At 35.5% G+C, this 11,063-nt stretch overlaps 1 long non-coding RNA gene across 1 annotated transcript in view; it reads right to left on the bottom strand.

Moving 5' to 3' along the window:
* Positions 1 to 2,763: 2,763 nt before the first annotated feature.
* The window catches only part of LOC120222192, a 54,730-nt gene continuing 46,430 nt past the window's right edge, over positions 2,764 to 11,063 (bottom strand). Inside the window, exons 3-4 of the long non-coding RNA XR_005525983.1 lie at positions 5,984 to 6,029; positions 2,764 to 2,785 (exon numbers count right to left, since the gene is read on the bottom strand). This is a non-coding gene — a long non-coding RNA (uncharacterized LOC120222192). The remainder of the gene's footprint in view (positions 2,786 to 5,983; positions 6,030 to 11,063) is intronic.

Here is an 11,063-nt window from a genome sequence, read left to right as displayed (position 1 = left end):
TTTTCAATGTTTATTTTCAAGAGAGTATACACGCATGATTGGGGGGTGGACAGAGAAAGAGGAAGACACAGAATCTGAAGCAGGCTCCAGGCGCCAAGCTGTCAGCACAGGGCCCAGCACGGAGTTTGAACTCATGAACTACCAGATCATAACTTGAGCCAAAGTCGGATGCCCAAATGAATGAGACACCCCAAGTGCCCCACAAATAGATGATTTTCAATGATACATAAATTATGCCTCTCAAAAGTATTTTTAAAAAGTTAACTAGCAAAGAACAGCAAGCTGGAAGCTATAAATGAAATGTTCGGTAATGTACTGGTAATAGTTGAGGCTGGATTACAGCTAATAAGAATTCAATGGTTTAATTCTTACTTTCATATATGCTTGAACATTTTTCATAATAAAATTTTTTAAATAAATATGAAAACAACTTTTTTTAAATTAGCAGATTTGAAATCTTTACCAAAAATGTATCAATATGTATCACAAGTATGTACCAATAGCAAATAAACACATGAAAATGGTGTTTAACACTATTAACTATTAGGTAAATGCAAATTAGAACTATGATAAATATCACTATGAACCTACTACAATATCTGAAATTGAAAAGATTATATATGCAGTGTTGGGAGAATGTAGAGCAACTGGTAACTCTCATAAACTGCAGATGGGAACATAAAATGGTACAATGTCTTTGGAAAACAGTTTGGTAGTTACTTAAGACTCAGCCATTCTACTCCAATGTTTTTACCAAGAGAAATGAAACCATTTCATACACAAAAATATTCATAGTAGCTTTCTTTCTATTATCTAAAAATAGAAACAACTCAAATATTCATCAAGAGGTAAATGGATAGGGGCGCCTGGGTGGCTCAGTTGCTTAAGGGTCTAACTCTTGATTTTGGCTCAGGTCATGATCTCATGGTTCCCGAGTTCAAGCCCTGTGTGCGGCTCTGTGGTGTTGATGTAGAGCCTGCTTGGGATTCTCTCTCCCTCTCCCTTTCTCTCTGTACCTTCCATTCACACAAGCTCGCTCCCGCTCTCTCTCTCTCTCAAAAGAGATAAACTTAAGAAAAAAAAGAGATGAATGGATATACAAATTGTGGAAATCCATACACTACTCCTCAGCAAAAAAGATAAATGAACTATTGATTCAACAACATAAATTGTAAATAATTATACTGATGAAAAAAGCCAAACAAAAGAGTACATATAATTCTATCTTAGAATTAAAATTCTAAAAAATGCAAACTGATCTATAGTGATAGAAAGTAGATTAATGATTGCCTGAGTAATAATGGGGGAAAGATGACTACTGAAGGTTGAGTGAAAGGGAGGGATTATAATGAGACATTACAATCTTTTGGTAGCTATAGATATGTTCTTATCTTGACTGTGATGATAGTTTCACATGGTATATCACTCAAAAAGGCTGTATAAGAAAAAAGTCATTATAGTGAATACTTGTAGAAGAATGAGGGCAGTAAATAGGGAGCACAGGAGGGATTTTTGGGGTGGTGTTAATGTTGTTTCTTTTTTTTTTTTTTTTTTGAGAGAGCATGGGAGAGTGGGGGAGAGGGTCAGAAGGAGGGAGAGGGAGAGAGAGAGGAAGGTTGGGGGGGGAGAGAGAGAGAGAGAGAGAGAGAGAGAGAGAGAGAGAGAGAGAGAGAATCCCAAGCAGGCTCCACACTCAGCACAGAGCCTGAAGCACGGCTTGATCCCATGACCCAAGGATCACGTATGACCTTAGCTGAAATCAAGAGTCAGACACTCAAATTCCTGAGCCATCCAGGTGCCCCAGTGTTCTGTTTCTTGACCTGGGCACTAGTTTTTTGGATGTGTTCACTGAAAATTCATGGAGGTGTGCACTTACGATATACACATTTTTCTGTATGCATCTTATACATCAATTTTTAAACAGCTTATTAAAAAGAAAATATGGCATTACTATACATTCAACAGAATGTATAGTTTTCAGGTTTTCAGGACGCCTAAGTAGCTCAGTTGGTTAAGCGTCTGACTTTGGCTCAGGTCGTAACTGTGCAGTACTTGAGTTTAAGCCCCATGTTCAGCTCTGTGGCTCTGTGCTGACAGCTCAGAGCCTGGAATCTGCTTCAGATTCTGTGTCTCCCTCCCTCTCTTTGCCCCTCCCCCGCTCATGTTCTCTCTCTCTCTCTTTCTCTCTCTCAAAAATAAACAAACATTTAAAAAAATGTTTTAAAAAGAATGTCACTTTTTAATTTCAGACAATACCAAGTCTTGGCAAATAAGTGGAGCAACTGGAACTCTCCTACATTGCTGTTGAGCACGTAAAGTGGCATAATCACTTTGGAAAGCCAGCTCTAACTACCAGAAGCACTAATACACATAACATACCTGAGGACCCAGCAGTTCTACTCCTACATGTATACCTAACAGAAATGCATCCACATATCCACCAAGAACACATATAACAGTTTTCCTTAAAAGCAACAGTCAAAACCACCCAAAACTGGAAACAACCCAAATTTTAATCATCAGTAAACTAGAAAACAAACTGTGATATATTCATTCAGTGGATATTTTATAGTAATGAAAAAGAATAACCTACTGCTACATGCAACAACATACATGAAGCTCAAAACTTAATGCAGAATGAAAGAAATCAGAACAGTATATAGTACATGATACTATTTAATTTAAATTCAAAAACAGTAAGAAATCCAAAGTAACAATTATTCTGGTAAAAATCCATGTACTGGTTACCGCTGGAAGGTAAGAGTTAATGACTGCTTCTGGAACCCTGGAAATGTTCTACATCTTAATTTGAATAGTAGTTACAAGACTGTGTTTCCTTCATAAAAATTTATCAAAAAGTATACTGAATATTTATCCATCTAACTTATTTATATTTCAATTTCTAAATCTTTAAGCAATATGGGGCTTGAACTCACGACCCCCGAGATCAAACATTGCATGCTCTACCAACTAAGACAGGCAGGTACCCCTATTTCAATTTTTAAGATCTACTACCCAAAATATCAACTCTATACTGAGCCAGAGAAGGAAAGAAAAAGAAATAATTTAAGTAGTCCAGCTGTCCTCTATGACCACACCTTATCACCAATGAGGGTACGTCCTCAGAGAGCAAATGCAAATAGTAAGCCTGACATACTCCATGCATATTGGCAAAATCCACAGTTTGTCAGTCATTTTAGGGGTTTCTCTACTACTGACAAGAAGTAAAAACACTATTGAGGCAATTAAAAAAGAGTGTAGAGAGAGTTTTGTCTATATCCACAAGAAATGAATTGAAAAATTAACTGGAAAAACACTGAAGAGTAAGAATAACTGAGAAAAATCATCTGAAAGGAAAATATGACAAATAACAAGAAGAATCAGCACCCTGACTCTCCATAAATCCTCAAATGTCCCAATCAGAGATATACTGGAACATTTTAATTTCTGAGTATTATTATATGAAATTGGAACTATATATTATTAGGTACCTTATACCATTTATACATTATTATATAGAATTGTATAAACAAAACCAGGTATAACTTACTTAAAAGACATTTAAAGAAAATTTTCCAGAATAAATTAGACTGCTCTCTAAAAGGCAACTCCACTTTACTATGTACATAAATATACACAAAAATACATATACCTATATAGAAATATCATAAATATGTTATAAACACACTTACAAACAACATAAAAACATACGTATGCCCTTAACTGAACAAGAGCTAAAAGTCTAAATATATCAGAGTTAGAAAAATAACAAAGGCACTAAAATAGTGCCGAATTACATTGGAAAGAGGAGGCCAAAAAGGAATGGCTTAGGAAGCTAATTTCTCATTTATGATAAGAAGTAATCCAGCAATAATGTCTAGAGCTGACAAATCATGAATCAGTTATAAGCACATTATTTAAAGATAGGGAAACAATCACCAGGAGAACCAAAACAGTTGTCCACCTTCACCTTTTCTCTGAGGGCAGTGATGCAACTGGGACAAAGGATTGCTGATGTTCATACAATTTAAATGTACTGACTTCTATTTTTAACCATGCACTTTATCCTAAAAGTTATTAAACTTTTAAATCATGTTACAGAAAAGTAGATCATACAAAAAATTTTGGGGCGCCTGGGTGGCTCAGTCGGTTGAGCATCCAACTTCAGCTCAGGTCATGATCTCACGGTTCGTGGGTTCGAGCCCTGAATCAGGCTCTGTGCTGACAGCTAGCTCAGGGCCTGGAGTATGCTTCGGATTCTGTGTCTCCCTCTCTCTCTGACCCTCCCCTGCTCATGCTGTCTCTAACTCTCTCTCAAAAATAAATAAAATATTAAAAAAAAATTTTTCACCTCATGAAAATTTTAGGAACAGATCATACACTTCGATCCCAGTGTTAACATATCTGTAAAGGGCATGATAAATGTCCCTATTTCACAGGTTTATTGAGAGGATTAAACCAGGTAACGTAATGTAAAACAATCAGCAAAGTGCCTGGTACAAGGATTCAGTAAACTTTACTCATCATAAGCACAGAATAATGTTCAACACTAATTATTAGAACTGACACTAATTCATTATGTAAAGCACCTGATTAATAACCACTCAATAACTAATGACTGAATTAATGAGTCTATCTAGTTTTCAAGAAATGGATAATTATCTAAGACTATCAAATAAATATAGTTACCTTGTTAACTACAATGAAATCGGAATAAAAATTAAAATCAAAACCTGACAAAGCACAAAAAAAATCATGTCCTAATTTCACTACTTATAAGAATAACAACAGCAGCAGCAAGAGTAGTTACCATGTATAGCATTTCCTTCTAATGCTTTCCTGTACTTTTAAATTTGTTTCAAATATGACTTTTGTAATTTTGGGAGTGGGAAGAGGTCGATTTTAGAATTATATTCCACAAAGAAAGTAACTGCTTACAAGGGCCAAGATTTCCAAATCATGTCAACCTATTTTTGTACAAAAATCTACAAAATGATATACCAACACAATTTTTTCTTGGCACATGTAGTTATCTGCGAGCAAATAAGATTCTAATTAAAAGAATGAAATGCTTAAATTTCCCTAGAAATAGCACTATGCCATCTATTCAAAATGCACCATTCTCTATCAATAGGGACCTAAAGAGAAATAAATGCCTGACTGAACAAAATAAAATTAACCTTCCATAAGACTGCAGAGAACAGGATATGAAAAAGAGTGAATATATAGCTGACCCTTGAACAATGCAGGAATTAGGGGTGCCAACCCCCAAAGTACTCAAAAATTCACATGTAACTTTTGACTCCCTAAAAATTTAACTACTAATTACAATTAACAAAATTAATATACATTTTATATGTTATATTATATGCCGTATTTTTACAATAAAGCAAGCCAGAGAAAAGAAACTTATTAAGAAAATTGTGAGGTGAGAGACTCTTGAACGTTGAGAACAAACTGAGGAATTATGGTATGGGGGGAGGGGAAGGGAGGTGATGGGCATGGAGGAGGGCAGTTGTAGGGATGAGCACTGGGTGTTCTATGGAAACCAACTTGACAATAAACTATTAAAAAAAAAGAAAAAAGAAAATTGTGAGGAAGAGAACATACTTTTATAGTACAGTACACATATTTATTTTAAAAAAGCCCATATAGGTGGATAATCACAGTTCAATCCCATGTTGTTTAAGAGTTACCTATATATACTTCTAAAATATATGCATTATTATTCATATTTGTAAATACTTTACAAATACTAAAAATATTATTTTCTCTCCAAAAGTTCATAACCTTCATTGTAGTAAGGAGCAACTTAGCTCCTCATCTAGAGATTCAAATGGAATAAAAGGAGAATCAAAGTGAGATAGCCAGAAATAAGAAAAACAGGATGCAGGGATAACAAGGTTTCTCTCCAACAAGCATATCTGTCTTTAAGCCAAAGAAGAGGCATACCTAGAGCGGTCACCTCAATTTCCAAGCTTACCTGTGCATACTCTCTTTCAATGGCAGCCTTCTTCTGACTGAATGTCCTAAAAACACAAACAAAAATTCATTAGAAGTATAAAAATAATTTTATGTAAATTTATCAACACACCTTCAGATACTACCTAGTAAGCTGTGATCAGGGAAAGGACAATATTTTTCCCATAAAATTATTCATCTTATGTTCCTAGGAATACCGCTGACAAAAGGCTCTGAACTCAGAAAAACTACATTCAAATTCTGGCTCTACCACTTAGTAGCTGTATGATCTTGGTCAAGTCACTTGACTTCTCTGTGCCTCAAAATGGGGATAGTTATAACAGTATCCATGTCATAGGGGCAGTGTAAAATTTAGTTAATTAAAATATACTAACTGCTTGGGTCACCTGGGTGGCTCAGTAGATTAAGTGTCTAATTCTGGTTTTCGGCTCAGGTCATGATCTCACAGTTTGAGTTCAAGCCCACATCAGGTTCTGCACTCAGAGCGCAGAGCCTCCTTGGGATATTCTCTCTCTCTCTCTCTCTCTCTCTCTCTCTCTCTCTCTCTCCCCTCACCTCACTGCCCTCTCCCTCCTGCTCTCTCAAAAATAAACTTAAATAACTATAACTATAAATATAAATAAATATATACTGTCTTCCCACCTACCATTAACACCCAGGCAAAAGAAACTAATTAAAATGAACTAGCTTATACTTTCATCATTAAAAAATCTGAAAACTGGGGTGCTTCAGTAGCTCAGTCAGTTGAGAATCTGATTCTTGACTTCAGCTCAGGTCGTAATCTCAGGGTCATGGGATTGAGCCTTGCATCAGGCTCTGCCCTAGGGTTGGTCTCCCTCACTTGTGCTCGCTCACTCTCAAAAAAAGAAATCTGAAAACTTACCCATATTTTGAAAGAAGTAGTATTTTCTAATATTTTACAAAACATGAAACCAAACATTTAAGCTATTTATTTAGTAGCTATTTATTTACCATTTAGTATCTATTTATTTAGCTTGAAAGCCTAGATGTAAATCATCTTAAAGTAATGATGTTAAAGTGAAGTCTCCAAGAAAATGGGAACTCTTATTCTGAATGTGCATATCAATTAATTTTAAAATTCTCTGTGGAATTTTTAGTTGTTATGAAACAATTACATGTCTACTAAGTAATATTCTGTTCTAAAGAAAGAAAACAAATCCAAGTTGACAACTATTCAAAATCAACTTCATTAATATTAGAAACCTATTTATTATAATTCACAGTATCAAGAGAGCAGAACAAAAAAATCTCCTCATAATATCCATAGAAGATGAAAAGGCATTTGTTAAAATTCAACAGCAGTTTCTCATAAACATCTTTTAAAATATTAATGGGTGCTATAATTAAACAGATGGACACGAACAAGTGATGGCAAAGATATGGAGAAATTAGAACACTCATACATCGCTGGTAGGAATATAAAATGATGCAGCTGCTTTAGAAAATCACAGTGTAGGAGTTCCTCAAAAGGTTAAACATAGAGTTACCATATGACCTGGCAGTTCTATTCCTAAGTATGTAGCCAAGAAAACTTAAAACATGTCTGTACAAAAACTTGTAACTGAATGTTCATAGCAACATTATTCATAATAGCGAGAAGGTGGAAACAATCTAAATGTCCATTAACTGGTGAACAGATAAACAAGATGTGCTATATTCACATGATGGAATATTATTCAAAAATGTAATGAAATATTGATACATGATACAGTATGGATCAATCTGGAAAACACTATGCTAAGAAGTCACATAAAAGGCCAACTATTACTTGATTTCATTTATACCGAATATCCCAGAAGGCAAACCTATAGAGACAGAAAGTAGATTAGTGGTTGCCAAAGGTTGCAAAGTTGAGATAAGTTTGCCATTTATTTCAAAAGTTATTTTTCTTTTACTAAATAGGTTGATTACAAAGTTCACATGGAAAAACATTTAAGAATACTATTAACACTCTGAAAAAGAATATTAAAAAAAGACCTACCTTCACTACACAATAAAAATTAACAAGTGACAATAATTAAGACAGTAATAATTAAGACAATAATTAAGACAATAATTAAGACTGAAAAAGAAGACACTGATCAATGATGATATAGCAGTAAATAAGACAGACCAATAGTTAAAAAAATCATTATGCAAAGAATAATTTAATAACAAATGGAATAAAGTACTATGAAGTACTATGAAGAAAGCTACAAAATATTATCCACTACTTTTTAAAAGCTTTAGAAGAGTGTGGTAAAGCAAGATCTCATCTTATCTTTAAAACATGTTAATGTGGGGCGCCTGGGTGGCTTAGTCGGTTAAGTGTCCGACTTTCGCTCTAGGTCATGATCTCGCGGTTCGTGGGTTCGAGCCCCGCGTCGGGCTCTGTGCTGACTGCCTGCTCAGAGCCTGGAGCCTGTTTCAATCTGTGACTCCCTCTCTCTCTGACCCTCCCCTGCTCATGCTGTCTCTGTCTCTCTCTCCTAGAAATAAATAAAACATTAAAAAAAATAATAAAAAAAAAATAAAAAAAATAAAACATGTTAATGTATACACCTTTACATAATACAGATACCTATATACACTCACAAATACCTGAAAAATATATATAGGGGAAAAGACACTCAAAGGATATATGCCAGATTTTTATTGTTTACGGAAGGGGGCATGAGACTCTTACTTTCTACTCTGATTCTATCTTTGTTCCAATAATAATCTATTACTAATATAATGAGAAAAAAATTAAATATATAAAATTGCTAATTTTCAATCAACTCATATACTTCTAAGAAAAAATACATAAATTTCATATCACAGAAAAGAGTAAGAATAAATCCCTACAGTAGTTATTTCTTAATAAAATCTAATATTCTAAATAATTTTCCTAAAACAAATCTGCTCAAGCGACTCTCCTACAAATATTTCTAAAATAGCTCCTCATCACTCCCAGGGTAAAAATCTGAATTCCCTTACCATAACAAAAAAGGCTATATTTGACTTTATCTCTATAAACTCCCCATTTGCATCCCAGACCCCAGCTAAAGTTCTTAAAAGCACTAGGAGGCTTGTGCTCATACTCTAGCAAATGTACTCCTTTCTACTTGGAATTCCCTTACCCCATTATTTGGCTTAATTCTTCCTCATCCTTCAAAACTTGGCTTAAGCATGACCTCCTCTAAGAAGCCTTCCTGAATTCCACTTGTGATTTGGATACCCTTTCTCTGAGGTCCTCCAGCATGTTGTAACAAAGTACCGTCTTCAAGTATTTTAATTGTGAATTGACTATAGAGTTCCTGAAGACCAGTGAGTGTGTTTAGTATTTATATGTGTTGCACACTGCCTGAAAGGTATAGAAGTTTATTCAATAAATGTTTGCTGAATGAATGGATAGAAACTAAATAATCATGTTTCAGGCTCTTCATGAGTTTAAATTAAACACCTCAGTAGGTTACTTCCTGGGACGGGCAGAACTAAGATCACAATCTATGTCCATATGGACCACATAAGTTTCTTGACCTTGGACGACTACATATCAGCAAACACAACTATTTTGTATACGTGGGCTTTAAAAACCAAGAAGGGTATATGAATGTGCAGTAAAGGATTAACCTTGCCCCAAGAAAGGTCTGGCCTTTGCCCTTGAATTCTGGGGAGTAATCTCTAAACCTCTGGAATGTCATGTCTGATAACAGTGTTTTTGTTTACTGGGGACCTTAGGCCATACCTAGTCTATGATAGCAATGTGATTTATTGAGAGTGGTGTGGAGGAGAGAGGGGTTCCTAACACATGGTATCAGCTCAACCTCTGCAGGAGCTGGAAACTAAGGTCAGCCACATGGGCAGTCAATCATATACTGGTGACCAAATATACCTCTCCCCTTGGCTAATTGTAAAGTATATCCTCTCACTATTTAAAAAAAAAAAAAACCACAAACTTCACTAAACTTTCAATGAGTTCTATGAGTACTTCTACTGAATTATCAAATCTAACAGTGGTCCTGGGGCCTTCTGATCTTGCAAGTTATGTCAGAAGTGAGGGTAATCTTAGAGACCTCCAAACTTGCAGTTGGTGTCTTGGGGACTCCCTAACTCAATAATTCATCATCAGGATAAGCAGAACACCTAAGAATATTCAAATTATGAATGGCGGTAGTAGAAATAGGATATTAATAACCATAATGATGAATGTTAAAATTACAGATAAATACACATACTAAATGGCTAAAGCTTAAAAGACTGATAACTATAAATATTAGTGGGAAGACAGAGCAATAAAACTCTAATACGTTGATGGTGGGAATGTAAAATAATACAACCATTGTGGTTAAGAATACGGTTTTTCTTATGTAATTAAGCACACATCTATCTTGACACAGCAATTCTAATATGGGCATTTACTAAGAGAAATAAAAATATACATCCCTAAAAACACTTAACAGGGATAGTTATAGCACTTTTATTCATGAACAGACAAAAACAGGAAGTAATCCATGTGTCTATCACTGGGATAAAAGATCAACAATGATATATATTCAAAATATATAAAGAACTTTTAAAACTCAACACCCAGAAAATGAATAATCCAATTAAAAATGGACAGACAACATGAATATACATCTTTCCAAAGAAGACATACAGATGGCCAACAGACTCATGAAAAGATGCTCAACATCACTGATCATCAAGGAAATACAAATCAAAACTACAATGAGAGGAGAGGAGAGGAGAGGGCAAGATGGCGGAGAAGTAAGGAGCTCCGTACTTGCACGAGCACCCATACATCACACAGAAAAGATCTGAAGCCATTGGAAACCTTACAAAACCTGAGAGATTGGGAGAAAAAAGACGCAGAATCCACTGAGAGAGCCTTCTAACGTGAGTGCGAACCGGGGAAGATAAAATCGGGCCGGGATCGGAGACTCCAGGGTGGGAGGCGATCCCCCTCTACCCTCTACGGGGAGTGAGAGGGGAAAAGGAGAGAGTCCGAAACAGAAAAACCTCCGCACGGGGGAGAAAAACCTCCGTTGGAAAGACCGTACTTGCCAAATACCTGCACACCAGGTCCCCTCGCGCCA

The sequence above is a fragment of the Hyaena hyaena genome, unplaced genomic scaffold, assembly GCF_003009895.1.
Source record: "Hyaena hyaena isolate Hyena2069 unplaced genomic scaffold, ASM300989v1 scaffold_848, whole genome shotgun sequence".
NCBI classification, from domain to species: domain Eukaryota; kingdom Metazoa; phylum Chordata; class Mammalia; order Carnivora; family Hyaenidae; genus Hyaena; species Hyaena hyaena.
The sequence above is the reverse complement of the archived record's forward strand: the minus strand, read 5'-3'. Positions and strand labels throughout refer to the sequence as shown.